Here is a 17,099-nt window from a genome sequence, read left to right on the forward strand (position 1 = left end):
AAACATGGGATCTCCTGCATACGACTCCAAGTGCTTTGCCACCCAAAAATCTGGGATACTTTAAGATTCCTTATAGGCCACTGCTATGCAGAGTGGAAACCATTGTGCTCAGCAGGTTGGGACAACTTGCAGATTCTTATCAATAAATGTTGGCCAAGTCCTTCCCTGGGACGCAACATTTCCCATGCCTATGAAGTGTTTTCTTTAAGACATTCCAAGAAATGTGAGCTCTGGGGGGGGGGGGGGGGGGGGGGCGGGGATCAAAGGAAGAAGTAGTCTGGCCAGTATATTAGAAGAATGCCTTAGCTACAAGCATCAGTCACTGCATGGGAACGCACGTCACAATCAGAAGGGACACCTACAGCCTGTGGATATATGCCCTCTTCAGCAGAAGGAATAGGAGGGATGCATTCTCCAGCCTAGATACCTGTCCTAGGAGGTTCCTGGACCTGGAGGTTCATCTGCACATGCCCATGAGGATATAAATGTCCCCAGTTTCATGTACAGGACATTCAGAGGAACCACGTGACAGTTCTCTTCCCACCAACGTGCAGAGTATGCTCAGCAGAAGAGTGCGGAAATGCCTGGATAAAACATGGGACCTCTTGCATACGACTCCAAGTGCTTTCCCACCCAAAGAACTGGGATACTTTATGATTCCTTACAGGCCATTGCTTTGCAGAGTGGACACCATTGCCCTCAGCACCTTGGTACAATATGCAGATACTTATCAATAAATGTTGGCCAAGTCCTTCCCTGGGAGACCACATTTCCCATGCCTCTTAAGGGTTTTCTTTAAGAGATTACAGGGAATGTGATCCATGGGGTTGTCAAAGGGAGAATTTGTCTGGCCAGTATATTGGAAGACATACTTGCAACTACTTTCAGTCTGCATGGGAACACACCTCAACATCAATATGAGAGACTTTGTGGCCAACTCAACCTCGTGCTATTATTCACCAGAAATTACAGCATTTTGCCTCCCGTAAGACTCCCTTGGTTTATTATTTTAGACTCCATTTTTTGAGCCATTTTTCACAGGCTAAGGTAGTGCACAGAATGAGACTGAGTCAGCAAAGCATTTCCATCTCCCAGCAGCTGAGTCCCAAATTCTCAGTGAAGCTGCATAAATAAGGAACAGCCCCGATCACAAAAATTTTCATCTTTGTAGACGGTCATACATTCTCAGGTCACACTCAACAAAGTGCAGTGTTATCTTCTGTCCTCTAGCTATGCTTAACCCAGGTGTTACCAGGAATGAGGAACACACAACGTGCAATGTACCTTTCACACTGAGGGTCCATACTCTCCTGTCTGCTTTCCCTTGGGCTCTGAGAGTAGCTCTAAGGAAGGCCACTCTTACCAACCCTCTTCCCACCTCTAGGCTTTAGGAACCAGAAGGAAGGACCATATGGAGCTAGTCATTCCATCTTTCCTGATCAGGGAAGCCCTGCTTACTTTAGAGCCTCTAACCTCTATCGTTTTTCTCCTTAAAAGAACCGACAATCAGAACTGGCTGGTGAACCAGTCAGGACCAGAACTACCATATGATACAGCAATCCCACTTCTGGGTACATATCCAAAGGAAATGAAACCACTATCTCAAAGAGTGATCTGCACTCCAATGTTCACTGTAGTATTAATCACCATGGCCAAGGTATGAGTCAACCTCAATGTCTATCAACACATGAATGTGATAATGTGATACACACACACACACACACACACACACACACACACACACACAATGGAATATTTTTCTGCAAGTACCAGGGATCCAGCGTAAAATCAGATAAACCCCATTTCAAAGGCCTTGCCTTAAAGTGTTCAATACTATCCATTCTCTTTCAATCAGTCACAGAAATAAGAGGAATGGGAAAACACTTAAGGCAAACATGAGCTTGATGTGGGATACTTCATACCAGGAATTTATAGCACATTAACATTCCCATTAGTGAGTAGACATTGAGTACATGCCTCAGGAGGCTGAGTGACATGGCAGGTCTAGGAATGACCTCCTGGGAAAGAAGCACAGAGCCCGATCCCCCCTAAAATGCTGAGCAGGGTCACAGACTCTTCCCCTGAGATTCTTCATTTTGAGAATGTCACCAATTAAAGAGTCACCCTTTTGGAATCTTCAACCTTGTGACTTATTTTTAAGTGCCAATACTCAGTGGGCTTACCCAGTAAACCATTCATTTTAGCCTTCCCCAACTTACCCCCAAGAGAGGAGGGAAGATGACTTTGATGGGCAGTGAGTGGGTACAAGTGTGTGTGGAAGGACAAGAAGCCATCACAGTTATTAAGTTTCACAACTGTTTTTGACTAATAAATAAGCCAAACTCAGTCACTGTCATGTCACTTGGTGAAGGAACACGAGTTTGGGTGCGAGTTTTTCTAAGTATCTCAGGCCTCAGGTGTTGTGTTGTTTTTTTCCCCACTGTGTGGGAATCCACAATGACACCCATCTTCCATGTCTTTAAAGTAACTGAAGCAACTACAGGGATTAATAATAGTCTTTAAATGTCAATGTGCTGTATAAAGGCTACATACTTTAGTTTCAAATCCCAAAGAGGTGTGATTTTGTAGTTGCTGTTTTTACCTGAGTGAACTTCAGGTTCTGTGATGCCAACTTCTGAATAAAACTCATGCTAATAAAGCAATAGAGGAATCAGAGGTATCTGCTAAAGGTTAAAAGCGCCTTTGAAAGCACCTTAAAGTCCTTCTTATTTATACTGAGCACTCTCCCCCACCCAAACTGTCAAAAGCCTTCATCTGGTTTTCAACAAATTAACCACTGCCGAGAAATAAGTGACTTTACATAGGCAAGGAAAGAGAGAGGACCTTTTTGGCACAGCCGGTTAACAAGCACCCTCCAGCCCAAACTTGGCGCTGAGCCACATGGCCTTCGAGCGAGGGCTTCCGAGTTGGACAGAAAGAACTCGGCTCAGAGCAAGGCAAAGTCTGGGTTGCCAGGCTACCTCTGGGCATCATAGGGCATTTAAAGGGTTGGTTTCCAAAGAGATGCTCAGTCACCTGAGGAAATGTGCTGGTCCTGTGAAAGAAAACAAACATTTAGTTGACATTATGGCAAAAGTCTAAAGAAATGAAGCGGGAGTGGGTTCTGGCCAGGTAGGGAGAGGAGCTAACTCAAGCCATAAGGTTCCGCTTCGATATATGGATTCTGGAAATGCTGTCCTAATTTCTTTAGTACCCCCTGTGTGCTGAACACTTTACAGAGATTATCACACTTGATTCTCACAACATCCCTGACAGCAAGGTGTGATTCCCATTTTGCAAATGTGGAAACTGAGGTTTAAAGATGATAGTAAGAAAGAGCCGAGGGTCTTTCAGACTCAGATACTAGAAATTTATTGGGAATGAGACACAATGTGTGGTCTCAGTAACATCTGCAAGGCAAATCAGCAACATCAGCAAGGTAAAAGAAAACTGCCAACAATTTATGGAAGAGTAAATATTTATGGAGTATTAATCTACATATTACTTGAATTGTTAGCCTATGCCTCCAGGACCTCTGCTAAATAAATGCCCAAGCATAGCAGGGGTAGACTGGCAGACTATCATTCTCTGGCACCCCCTTGGTGTACAGGTCGCATCTTTCCCCCCATCCTAGATAGAGCGGACTTTAAATCACATTCAAATCCATGTTCTTGTACCTGAAAAGAAATCACATGAGCAGCACTCCAACAATCTCTGGATTCCTGAAGTTTGTTTTCGACAATCCCATCCAGTCCATGCTGCCTGGTACTACAACAGTATTACAAAAGGATAAAGAAAAAACAAAACCCTTGATGTGAAAATTTGAAGATAAGTTTTTGTTGTTGTTGTTTAATCTGACATTCTAGTGAAGTCAATGTGTCTGTAACAGTGGCACCCACAGTGAACAGAGGAAAAGGTGCCACTGACTAGATAAAATTGATTACAGACACAGGGTCTCTACCATGCAGTTAATAAGCAGTGCCCAGGGAGTGACCCCGGTATTGTTGAAAGTTCCTATCTTAGAGGCTCAGGGAAGGGATTTTCAGCACCATCTTAAACAAATGGTAGAGCTAATAGGGGACAGGTGCTACCCTCCGCCCAACATTTGAGGCCCCACCTAACATAAGGTTGCTCTTACTTGTCTGGCTGGTCTTGACTATTGGTTCCGGATACACTCTCTTCTCATTTTGTGTCCACGGGCTGACCAGTACTGGACTGTTCCCACACAGGTCCTGAAGGAGATGGTGATTGTACAAATATGGCTTGCCTGTGGGTGGACAGCCTAGCATAACTGCAGGAAAATTAGGTAACTTGGAAACCCATGAGTTGAGTGGACAGGGCAAACTTCCTCTTTCCCTTATCCAAAGGGAATTTCTGAAAATGGTTAATAGGGCCAGAGTACCCAATCATGAAGCCTGTGTGAGGTAGGTAAGCCAGAAACCGCAAGCTAAGGCTGCTGCTTTAGAGGCTTGATGGTGCCTTCAAAAAGAACTATAGTTCGTCCTGTTTTAATCAGACATCATAGGAGAATTGTTAAATATTATGATGAGAGGAACTGCCAGTTGTTTGCTAGAAGGGCAGACTCAGAACTCCATTTTTTCCCTCTTCATTAATAAGGCAATTGACTGATATAAAATTACGGGTAACAAGCCCATGGAATGGGTTACAGGTTCTCACTTTGTTATCAAGTACTGACATATGCCATGCAAGATTATGGTAAACAAATCATCCAAATGGGTTTTGTGTTCTACTAAATAGACCATGAAATGCATATTATACAACTGTGTTGTCATATTAGTCTCAGTAATTGGTAACATAGTAAGATCAAAAATTGCTAAAACTAGAAATGAGCTAATTTAACTCAGAAAGATTTCATTCATTCATTTAATAATCTTGTTACCATCTGACAATGAACCTAGCCTCTGAGGAGAAAGCAACAGAAAAAATGGACATTTGGTAATATATAGATTGGGGAATTTGCTCTTAATTTGCAATTATGCCCCTAGAATTTCTATGGGCAATGGGCATGTAATAAAAGTACCTTCATTCCACACTTAGATGTTGTTCAAGGTCAGGGTTCTGCCTGAAAAGTCGGGATTAGTGAGGCTAGTTAGTGTCCCACTTCCTGAAATTTTCATTCCTGCCAGCACCAATGACACAGATAAAGTAAAACCCAAATACCAGCAACGAATCTTTCACATTCCTAAGTGTAATCAAGGAGGATTTAGAGATCATCAGTGTTTCACAAATATGTCATTAAATCATTTCTACGTGAGAGAATATACACACTTTACATCAACATCAAGAATCAACCAGCAAAAAAGGCAACCATCACCATTATCAAGAGGAAGTAACTATTTTACTTGACACCAAGTATCAGGTTACTCTCAGTGCTTAGGGCCCTCAGGGTTTTGAATAAAACAACCGTTTTCCTTTAATTTAATTCTCCCCTTGAATACACATTAGGTGTCACACGATGGAGGCAAGAGTGTAGGCAAGCACTGCCTAGTTCTTAAGTCGATATGCCACCCAGCACTTGAGGCGTTACTGCACAGTCAGCACTTGTGGCCAAAGAGGCAGGGGCAGCATCCTCTGTAATGGGAGGTGGGGGCGGGCAGTAGCATGTCTCGTATGGCCCAGGACCCCAAACAAGGAGGAGGACAGGAGCTGACGTGGGCCCGACTGGCCAGGAAATAAACAGGCATATCCTCCCTTTTTTTTTTTTTTTTTTGTAAATAAAGACTGCACATATCACTTTTCTACGGGAGAACACCTGAGAAGAAGAACCTAGGCCAACGTTTAAAGGAATAATAATATACTAGACGCACACTTACGGTTCTAAAATAACATCCAGAAGGATGCACGGTGCCCTGCAACGGCCATTCACTACTAGAGAACTGAGAACACTTGTTCTCGGGGCGAATTTCTTTACATGTAAATTGAAAATGCTCCGCAATTTTCAAGGAAACTTAATGGGAAGACTAAGGGCAGAGCTGAACTGAATAACATGATAGTCAACATGCAATTACTGGGAGACATGAAATCCCAAAAGAACCCAAACGAAGTCCAGTAGCGGCCGGTCACTGGGACTTCCGGGAATTCGCTGTCGTAAAACAACAAACACTCATCCGGACGGTCCCTGCGTGCAGTTTTTACATTTCGAACAAACCTTTCCTCATTTTTAGTAGGTTCATGAAATAAGACACACAAAAACAAACTTTCCGACAAACATACATTTTAATGGTAAAATAAAATGAAAGGTTAGGTGACCTGGCCGCTGAAAGCCAGTTAACTGTCGTAAAGCAAAGGAGCACAAAGACAACTAGAACAATCTTTCCTCATTTGTAAATTGGAGCTAACGTTAAAAATGTCCCACACAGAGCTTAAGAAAAGGGCCAGGACCCACATTTAATAGAAAAAAATGATATCAAACACTTTTTTCCCCCTGTAAAGCAAAATCCCAGGCTGTGTTAACGGCGGATGATGACACGCGCGGTTAAGAGCATTCTCTGTCGTAAAATGCCAATGAATCAGCCACTGACCGTTCTGCACTGAAAATCGAGAGTAACCCAAAACGTTTATTTTTAAGAAAACTTATGAATAAGGAACAACTGAATTTTACAAAATAAAAATTATGTCCAACACGCAGTTATATTATAAATTTTAAGGCACTCAATCAGATGTAAATTCCTCTGTAAATGAAAAGTTCCATCAAACCATTTAAAGGAAATTTATGAGTAGCGCCGCGACCAAAATTTAATCGAATCCATGAGGATGAACATGTAAAATTAAATCCCGAGCAAGGTCCAGTCTTGGCCGACAAGAGTGGCTCAGGGGCCTTCAGAGTTTGTTAAACTTTCAAGTGCCCGGCCGGACGATTCATTTCCGAAAGTGTACACTGAAAATATTTTCATGTTAAGAATATTTATGAAACACGGCCAACATCAAAACTAAACAAATGCAAATGAACTGCAATGTAATGACAAAGAAAAAAACCCCACAAAACCCATGCCGTTATATTATAAAATATAACGAGAAATAGGATCCCCGGGCGGGGGCGGGGGCGGGGGCGGGGGCGGGGGCGGGGGGGGGGGAGGCGCCGTGATCCCCCTCAGGGATTTAAAGTGACAAGCTCTTCCCAACCAATTTTCTTATTGGAAATTTGCAAACAGCAAAACACATTTTACGGAAAACGCCGGAGACACCTCTGCGTTTAAATACAATGATATTAAATACACAAATACGTTACATACAAATACAAGCCAGTGTTCAATGAAGGAACCCTGAGCCAGCCAGGCCTGTTTACTCATTTTTACGTTGGAATTATCAGGACTTTTTTTCCTTACTAGGGCAACATAAGAAAAAGGCCGATTCCGAAATTTAACAAAGCAAGTAATATTAAACATACAGTCATGTTGTTAAGTGACACATCAATAACACCACCACCAACAAACTGCGCTCAAAGGCTGCCAAGGCCGTGAGCTGTCATAAGCGCACTCACACGCCTCAAGGCCTTATTTTCTCTTTCCAGGTCGAAAATGAGAGAAATCCTGTTACTGATAAGAAATCTCACAAAAATAACCAAGACCAAGATTTAAACAAACACCCGGCAACAACAGCGACCCAACAACACTGTACAATAAGAGGCAAAATCAGCTTTCTGGCGGCCAACCACCACTGTGCTGTCCCGGGCCCACGCCGATTAGGCCAAAAGCACCAGCCGTTTCCTCATTTTAAGCAGCAAACACCACAAACCATTTAAGACCACGAATAGTGGGGTTCAAGACCCACATTTAGATCAACGAAATGGTCCGAAAGACCCATCATGCCGTTACATAAAGCACAACACCTCGCCGACACGCGGCGAAGGGAACCTTCCCGGTCACCAATCCAGGAGCACATGGGACAGGTCTGTCCAATTGAATCAGATACACCATCTACCCGAGTCTCTCAAAATCACACTACCGACAGCTAATTACAAAATCAAGTAAATTAAACTTACACTTTGAGATCGCAGGACAGGGAGCCGCCATGTTCCCTCAGCGCTGAGTGAAACCGGCCACGGAAGCCGCACAGTACAATCCAGATTGTAACGAGTTTGGGCGCGTGCTAGAGCTTCTTCTACAGCCTTCTATGGCCCCGCCTTCACGCACCATCATTGGAGGGCCTGCAATGATTGACAGGGAGACTGTCCACTCTCTCCAGGTCTGAGTGGGAACTTGGCCCAACCGGAAAACTCATCTTTGCTCACATTGTTTTGACTTTTGTATCTACGCCCCTTCTTCAATGTCCACCTCCACTACTCAGGCCTTTGCATATACCATAGCCCCTATGCCATTTCTGACTTGGGAAATCTTGCTGAACAAGTTTACCCAGGCCTAGTGCAATCGCACCCTCCTCCACAGGGCCTTCCACGCTGTGCTTCTCCCACCCCTACGGGTAAATGTGAGTTCTTTGCTATTAGGTGGGAACATGGGGAGACATCAGAGCTGGGATGCAAAGGAATCACGTGAGCTCTGGGATCAGATAGTACTGGCCTGGGCACAATGTGAAAGGCCCAAAGTTTGTACTTACAATTTTGGCAAGTCAGTTAAGGTGGCAGAAACCGGGGGAAAGGCAAGGAAAACCGACAACAGGGTCACTCATAGCAGACTCCCAGGATTGGTCCCAGCAATTAATTCAGACAACTCCCAACCACCCTTTTCAGGGGTTCCATATCCGATCATTTCCTCCCTTTGTCTGTGGAAATCCACCTCTCTTCCCACTTTCAAGATTCAGGCATAAGCAGCCTCTTCCCTGACTCCTTCCCTCATTTCATGTTCCCACCCCCACGTGCAGAGTAAAGATTCCTTCTGTTGTTATAGGATGAAAGATAACTGACCTCAGAACTTGTCTGGAAACCTCAGACCTCAGAACAAGTCCATACAGAACTTGTATGGAAACACCAAGTTTCATATAATTTGAGACTGTCAGCCTACTCTTTTTCAGGAGGGCATCTGCTAACTGAATTTTACAGCTACTCAAACAGGGATATGCGGGTCACTGCGGGATGAGTACCTTCAGTGTTGAATTCAACTGCTCCCAACTGTGGTAGGGAAACCACATAGTCCCTGAGTCATGTATTGTCATTGTTCATGATATTGCCCTACCCACCCTGGAATATCATCCATAGCCAACAGCAGCTGATAGAGATGGCCTCATAGTTCTCCAAGAGGAAACGGGAAGAAACAGCAAAATAAAATTGTTTAAATTCAGTTCCAAACTCCAGATTAGCCAGTTAAAACAGCGGAGGCATCTAGCTAGATTATTTGTGCAGGCCTAAGAATATAGCAATTGGCCCACATGGGTGACTACCCGCTAGAGCCTGTCTACTTCTTTGGAAGCTCAGAGAATGATAGGTGAGTTCCTCCAGAGTCGGGGTTTAAACATTTTCACACCATTTTTTTGGTTGTTTATTCTTCCATATGAACGTTAAAATAAGCTTGTCTAATCAAAACAAAATCCTCTCGCTGGTTTGGTAGAATGATGCTGGGGGAAAATTAGTGCCCATAGTTGGATTAAACCCCATATTGACTCAGGACATGACCTAATCATGTGTTGGAAGTGTAATTTGACTTAGGGAAATTTAACATCTTTAAGACGTTGAGTCATCCTCTCCAAGATCTGGGGATATCTTACCATTTGTTTGAGTGTTCTTTTGCATCCCTCTTTAGCACTGAAAACATTTCACGTGGCTTTTACAACTTAAAAAATATATTCCTAGGCACTATTTCCTTTGAACTGCTTTTCTGAATAGGGTACGTGACACTGCTCTATATTTTAAATGGTCATTTTCTGTACCGATAAAAGCCCGTGATGAATTTATATCAATTTTTCCACTCAGCCAGACAAATGAATTCAGATATAATGAGTGATGGTTAACTTCCCCTCCTCTTTTCCAATTTGTGAAACACTTAATCATTCCATTCCTTTATTCTTACGTAGAACACGTTTAAAGTTGCAGTTGGAAAGCATCCCACCTCTCTTATTTTTGTCTTTTGGTTTCTATACTGATAATCCGCTTTTGGCTTCTTCAACAGCACATTAAGAGATTTCTTATGAATCAACCCTCTTTATATTAACTGATTATGGTACATTATTTTTTTAATATCCTGCTCTGGATTATGTTGGCAAACATTTGGGGCTTTTCTGTTATGATGCAAGGCCACCACATCTACAACCATCGGTGCAATACCTCTATGGCTGAGAGATCCATCCACAAGCGGGAAAATGTGTTCACAGAACCTCACTCAAGTGGTGTCTACAGTCCATGGTCAACACAAATTATGCAGGAACCAAGGTGTGAAAGGAGTCATGAGGCAGGCCTCCTCAACCCTGGGAAAGGGACTCTTTAGTCCCCACATGCAGCCTGCACCTCCTTTCCCGGGTTAAAACTCAGCCCAGCCCCTCCAATTTCGTCTGGGCTTCGTTTAGCAGGCCTCAGCTTCACCTCTGACCCCTCCCTCTGTCTTCTCAAGCCCTAGCTCATTGTTCCAGTTTTTCTGTTTCGCGCCTGCGCCCTAGTGACCACCCGGCTGGTGGGCGGAGGCCAGGCTCTGGCGGGTTACATCCTATGGCCCCGCCCACCCTCGTCCTGGGCCCTGGAGCCTACCTCAGCCCGGTGTGCGTCTGCGCACTAGCGACAAACAGGCCTTGTAGGCAGAACCCACACCCGCGCCAGATTACCCCCTTGGCCCCGCCCACTACGTCCCTGGGCCCGCCTCTTCAGACGCGCACTTCCCATCACGCCTCCCCGCCCACCTCCGCCCAGCCCCGCCCAGCGCAGACAAACTAGCTGGGTGCAATGGATGGCCGAGTGCAGCTGATTAAAGCCCTGTTGGCCCTGCCTCTCAGGCACCGGACGCGGCGGTGGAGGAACCCGATTCCCTTCCCAGAGACCTTTGACGGCGATACGGATCGGCTCCCGGAGTTTATCGTGCAGACGGGCGCCTACATGTTGGTGGACGAGACCCTGTTCTCCAGCGATGCCCTGAAGGTGACGTTCCTCATCACCCGCCTCACGGGGCCAGCCCTGCAGTGGGTGATCCCCTACATCAGGAAGGAGAGCCCCCTGCTCAGTGATTACCGGGGCTTCCTGGCCGAGATGAAGCGGGTCTTTGGATGGGTGGAGGACGAGGACTTCTAGGCCAGGAGACTCTCAGGCCTGGGGGCGGGCGCTTTTGGGGGAGGGTCCCCGCGCCAGATTGCCACAGGCGTCCTGCCGCCTGGCCTCCCCGTCCCTTGCGTTCCAGTCTGGGTGATCTCCCCCGCGCTCCTGTCCCCTCCCGCGTAGTGCTTGCCTTTGTTCCAGGAATAGCGCTCCAGGTTCCTGCTGCTGCAGCTGGGCCTCGCTCTGGAGCGCGCTGTCACCCTCTCAGGCCAGCCCGGCCCCTCCCATGCGCACTTGGACTCCGTCCTGGGCTCCAGCTGCGAGCTGGGCTCCCGTTACACGCTGGATAGACCTCTCATCCTGATGGTTGCCACTGTCTCCCTGCCAGGCTAACAGGCCTGCATCGATGTGCCCAGGGATTGGCGCTATGGCTGCCATCGCCACCCACCGCCTCCCACCGACAGACTGCAGCCTCCAGCGATCTGGACTCACCCAGAAGGTATCTATCTGATCTGGCCATTGCCCCTGGACAATGATTCCAACAGCTCACCACCCCCTTGGAGGGGCCTGCCAGACTTTTACCTTCTTCTGGAACCATTCCCTCCCTACTCCCAGATCTCCTGCTCCTGCCAGAAAGCTGCCAGATCCCAAGGGTGCCCGGCAGCCCATTTGAGTCACTCATTTTCTCCTGTGGACCTGTTAGTTGTGCCCAGCATCCAGTTCTCTTCTGAATTTGCAGCTCTCTCTCTCTGATGTGTGCCTTTTGTTCAACATAGTGACCCCTGCACTCTGCCCAGCTCCTCTGCACTACCTGAACAAAAGTCTTTTCCTTAATTTCAATAAATGTCAGATGCTATTAAAAATAAATTGAATGTGAATGAATATGTTGCCTCTCCCTCCCTGGTCCATTACATACGGTCCCTGTCTTGTTCAGCAGGTATTCTCCCTGCCATTCTGTGGCTCATGTTGAGTTTTGCATTATAAAACAGTAAAGGTGGTGGTCCTGGGGATGGAGACCCTTCTAGTGATCATGCAATCCCTGATGCCAATTCTTCCAAGTCATTCAGTTCTATGCCCTTTAGGAAGTATACCTTGATTTGATGTTGGCCAATGCAATGTAAAGACAAGTCAGCTAGGATGCTTTTCAGAGAAGGTCTCTTTCTTTCCAAAAAGCTGCTTGAAAGCACAATACCTAATTGTTACAAACCAGGAGTCCCATACATTTGTTGGTAAACATCTATCAAAGTTTTATTTGACCATTATTCAGGGAACCAGCAGAATGACAAAAGTGCTTTAGAAAATGCATTTTCATTTACATGGTCTTGCATTATGTAAGTAGAGGGAAAGGAATACAGAATTGTGGTTAATTTAGGTATAAACCTGGTAGATGACCTTTAGTACAAAAAATTATAACGTTCTGTAACAGGCAGAAAAGGAAAAAAAACACACAAACACGTTACTCCTTAGTTTCTCTGCATTCTCACCCCTTAAATGTACAGTGCTGGGGGAAAAACTCTGCTACCTCATATATGACTTGGGAAAGTTAAATATCTCAACATTCAGATAGTAGGTGGGCTTATAAGACAACACTCAGTCAAATCTCCCTCATTTCTAATTTAGGTGATTTTTTCAGAACATCCAAAAGAGGAATCAATCAGTACAGTAATTTTGATTTTTCCACTCTATCCATATGAACAGATAAAGATTTGCCATACATGTTTAATAATTCAGAAGGCTGTACATCGAAGTAGATGTTCATTTTCTTCATTATGTATCTGATAATATTTTGTTCTCAGAAATAGTGGAAGCATTAACTTGCAATTTGGCATGTAATAGGTGAAAGTCTTCTTGACATCAGGGGAAACTTTTGAGTTAATACAATGAATTTATGGTTCACAGGGTCCTCAAAACAATTGAACGCAGCTAATTACGAGGTTTCTGTTGAAGGACCTGGCAGTCTGCCTTCTGGGATCAGGTGAAAGATTGATCTTGGTAAGCATATTCACTGTTTGGTTTTATATTTTTTAAATTTTTATTTATTGATTTTAGAGAGAGGGAGAGAGAGAGAGAAAGAGAGAGAGGGAGAGAGGAGAGAGAGAAAGAACATCAATTCATTGTTCCACTTATTTATACATTTATGGGTTGATTCTTGTATGTGCCCTGACTAGGATCAAGCCTGAAACTATGGCTTATCAGCATGATGCTCTAACCAACTGAGCTACCGGGACAGGGCTGTTGGGTTTTAAATATAGATTCTGCTAAGTTGTTTTGAGAAGTGTTTGGAAGCAGTTTACCTTAGGAAGTAGGTCCAGCATATTTGTTATAATCTGTCTACCCGGCTCCAGAGGTAGGTGGATTGGCAGGGGCCTTCTGGGTATCCTTTGAACAATGCCTGTAATCCCCTACCTCCCTCAATAAAAAATGTCTCTTCCAGAATGGGCTCTTTTAGGGATTGCTCCTTGGACTACACCATTCATATTATCCCAAGTCATATTCCATGCTGAAAATATCTTGGAGAGGGAGGGTATTACTCTGTAAAAATTAATCATAAACATCTCTAGCAAGATTCCATACAGGGACAGAAGCTGTTGCATTTGTAAAAGAAGGGATGCTTTTTTTCATTCCTTTGTGATCTTGCCCCGTGCAGTTGTCATTTTATTTTCTCTCCCTCATTTCCTACTCTAATGTAAACAAAAATCCACATTGAGAAGTAGGTGATACCATAGTCTGTGAAAAGGAAGAAGAATACAGGAACTTCTGGGGAGAAAAAAGAAATTAACTTAAAAAACAATGATGATAAATGATTCCCAGTGAAATACTCAGTATAAGTAAATTAGGGAAGGCCAGTACCTCCTACAGAGACCTGGAGGAACTTTTGATGATGTCACTCAAAAGAACTCATCCTGCCCTAGCCAGTTTGCTCAGTGGTTAGAGCACCGGCCCATGCACTGAAGGGTCCCGAGTTTGATTCCAGCCAAGGGCACATACCTCTGTTGGAGGCTCGTTCCCTTGTCCCAGTTGGGGCATGTGCAGGAGGCAACCAATTGATGTGTCTCTCTCACATAGATGTTTCTCTCTCTTTCCCTTCCACTGTGTCTGAAAAGCAGTGGAAAAAATATCCTCGGGTGAGGATTAAAAACAAACAGCCCGGCCGGGCTTGGCTCAGCGGTTGAGCATCGATCTAGGATCTGGGAGATCATGGTTCCATTCAAGGTCAGGGCACCTGCTCGGGTTGCGGGCTCCATCCCCAGTCAGGGGCGTTCAGGAGGCAGCTGATCAATGATGACTCTCTCATCATTGATATTTCCATCTCTCTCTCTCCCTCTCCCTTCCTCTCTGTGAAATCCACAAAGATATATTTAAACAAACAAATTATCCTTATTATTCCTTTCTGTGAACACACCTTGTGCTGTGAGTGAAGCATAATAGCCAGCTGATAGTGCTGTAAAGGTTTTTATCAGCTCAAGTGGTTCATGTTCTTGGAGGGGGCAACACCTGTAGTGAGGCAGAGATTACACTGTGGAATAGTATAACTTTTTTGTTATCTGGAAGAAAGTTCCCAATATGGGAAGCTACTGATAGACCTTTGACTGTAAGTTACAGAGGAATTTTATTCAGGCATCTTCAATATTCAGGTCAATTTGTCATCTGAAGAAGTTTCATTCTTCCACAATGAAAAATTACAAATATAGTCCTGTATTAGTTTGCCTGGACTGCCATAACAAAGTACCACAAACTGGGTGGCTTAAACAATAGTAATTGATTGTCTCACAGTTCTGGAGGCTAGTAGTTGAAAATCCTGGTGTCGACAAAGTTAGCTCCTTCAGAGGCCTGTGAAGAAAGACTGTTCTAGGCCCCTTTCCTTGGCCTGTGGATGGCTGTCTTCACCCTGAGCCTCTTTACATCATCTTCCCTCTATGCATGTTTTCCTCTGGGTCTAAATTTCTCATTGTTATAAGGTCACCAGTCATACTGGATTAGAGCCCGCCCTAATGAACTTATCTAACTTGATTACCTCTGTTAAGGCCCTATCTCCAAATAAGGTCATGTTCTAAGGTACTAGGGGTTAGGATTTCAATATATCATTTTTAGGGGGACACAATTCAATCAATAACAGGTCCCACATTCATATCATTGTCTCAAGAGAAAAACTCTCTCGCCTGGTCTGTTCATGTGGTTTCTTTTATTCTAGATCCTGTATGTCATTTGACTTTGAAATGGGTAGAAGATGTGAGGGAATGCATCTCCCTTTAAGTAGGAATAGGTCCTTGGCTTCTCTCAGTGCAGCAGATCTGTAGGAGAAGAGATAGATAGAGACAGGGAGGGAGAGAGAGAAATACAGTGAATCTCAGTGCAATTCAGATCTTTAACTTCTGTATTGGCCCCCTGAGTATGTATTTTTATTTTTCTGGTTGCTCTTCCACAGCTTTTCCGAAAGCTTTTAGATAAATCAGCATAGTCACCCTGAAATCTTCTCCTCCCCATCAGAAGTGTCCCCTAGTAAGCAGATCCATATATTGGCTTGGGACCTGGATAATTTTTGGAGTTACAAATTGTCCTAATAATTTCTTATACATTCTCAAATCCCTATATAACATTATAACGTAGAGTCACAGAGAGTACTAGTAACAGAGATAAATGCTTTTATAGCAACATATTGAAATTTGAAAAATTATTATATTAGTGGTGAATTACATTGGTGCATTCAGTCCTCTAATCTTTATCAGATTGTATGTGTTAGTTGATTAACAAATGGTATACTTAAAATGCCTAATACAATATTAGTATAATGCTTTTGCAATTGTTTTGCTAGCTCCTTTAAATCTTTTCTGCAAACCTTGATTAATTGACTGGCTCACCCATTTGTCACTTAGTCACTTATTTATTAAGTACTTTCTGTGTCCCACAAACCTTACTCTTAACTATTTATATATTGTTGCAAAATTATGGTCCAATTCTTCATGGAATTTAGAGTCCACTTGGCTGTAGTGGAAAAACATGTATATGGTAAAACAGTCTTGGGTTTAAGGACTTGAAGCCATGCTTGGTCATACCAGCTGTATGACTTTATACAAATTTCTTAACCTTCTTAAGCCATTAGTTATTTCCTCATATGTAAAGTGGGTAATATATATATTGGGTTCCTTATGAGAATCCAATGGGATAACAAATATAAAGTCTGAACACTCAATAAATGGGATTTGCTGTAATTATAATAACAATAGTTATTATTTTTTTAGGGTATGACAATGACTTGAGGCTTGTATTTGGCACAATGGTAGCATAAGATAAAAAAACACATTTAAATCTGTCTTAGCCTCTTATTGGGACTCCAAGCCCAGGCTATTTCTGGTGCTGCCACAGCTTAAAGAAGGCATCCAGGTGGGTCGTCAGCATCCAGCACTGTAGCTCCCAGTAGCCCAGAGCGAGCACCGCACGCCTGCAGCCGAGCTTGGGCATCCGTCATTGCTCCTCCACCTGCTCCATAGAGAAGGGAAGAAGAGCCAGTCAAGCACGAAGTCCAGCCAGGCCTTGGCCCCCAAAGTATGAGAAGCACATCACTGAGACGAGAGAGCAGGGCAGGCCCCGCAAGCAGCCTCTGAAGGAGCCCAGTGAAGTGCCAACACTTAAAAGACCTCAGGCCTGACCACAAGGGAGCAAAAACAGGGCACTGCCAAGACCCAGAAAATCACCACCACTCTAAGGAGGAAACCAAGGGGCAGGCCCAAAAAACTGGAGGAGGAAGAAGAGGGCATCTCATAGAAGTCCTCAGAGGAGGTGCAGTGACCTTGCCATTCCACCTACATCCTCACTGAGGAGCAGTTTCCTTCTGGGACTGGATAGCTTTGCTCCCACTGCCCCTGCCCCTTCCCCCAGGCCCACAGTCACTGCCACCCACCTGCACCAGCACCACACTACACAGCACACCAGCTGCTGCAGGGCCCCAGTG

At 44.3% G+C, this 17,099-nt stretch overlaps 1 pseudogene across 1 annotated transcript; it reads left to right on the plus strand.

Moving 5' to 3' along the window:
* Positions 1-16,147: 16,147 nt before the first annotated feature.
* On the plus strand, positions 16,148-16,936 carry LOC308551711 (high mobility group protein HMG-I/HMG-Y pseudogene; annotated as a pseudogene). Its single transcript has 2 exons — positions 16,148-16,156; positions 16,559-16,936. The product of its transcript is annotated as a high mobility group protein HMG-I/HMG-Y pseudogene (transcript).
* The last annotated feature ends 163 nt before the right edge of the window (positions 16,937-17,099 follow it).

This window comes from Miniopterus schreibersii (genome assembly GCF_964146895.1).
Source record: "Miniopterus schreibersii genome assembly, chromosome: X".
In the NCBI taxonomy this organism is placed as follows: domain Eukaryota; kingdom Metazoa; phylum Chordata; class Mammalia; order Chiroptera; family Miniopteridae; genus Miniopterus; species Miniopterus schreibersii.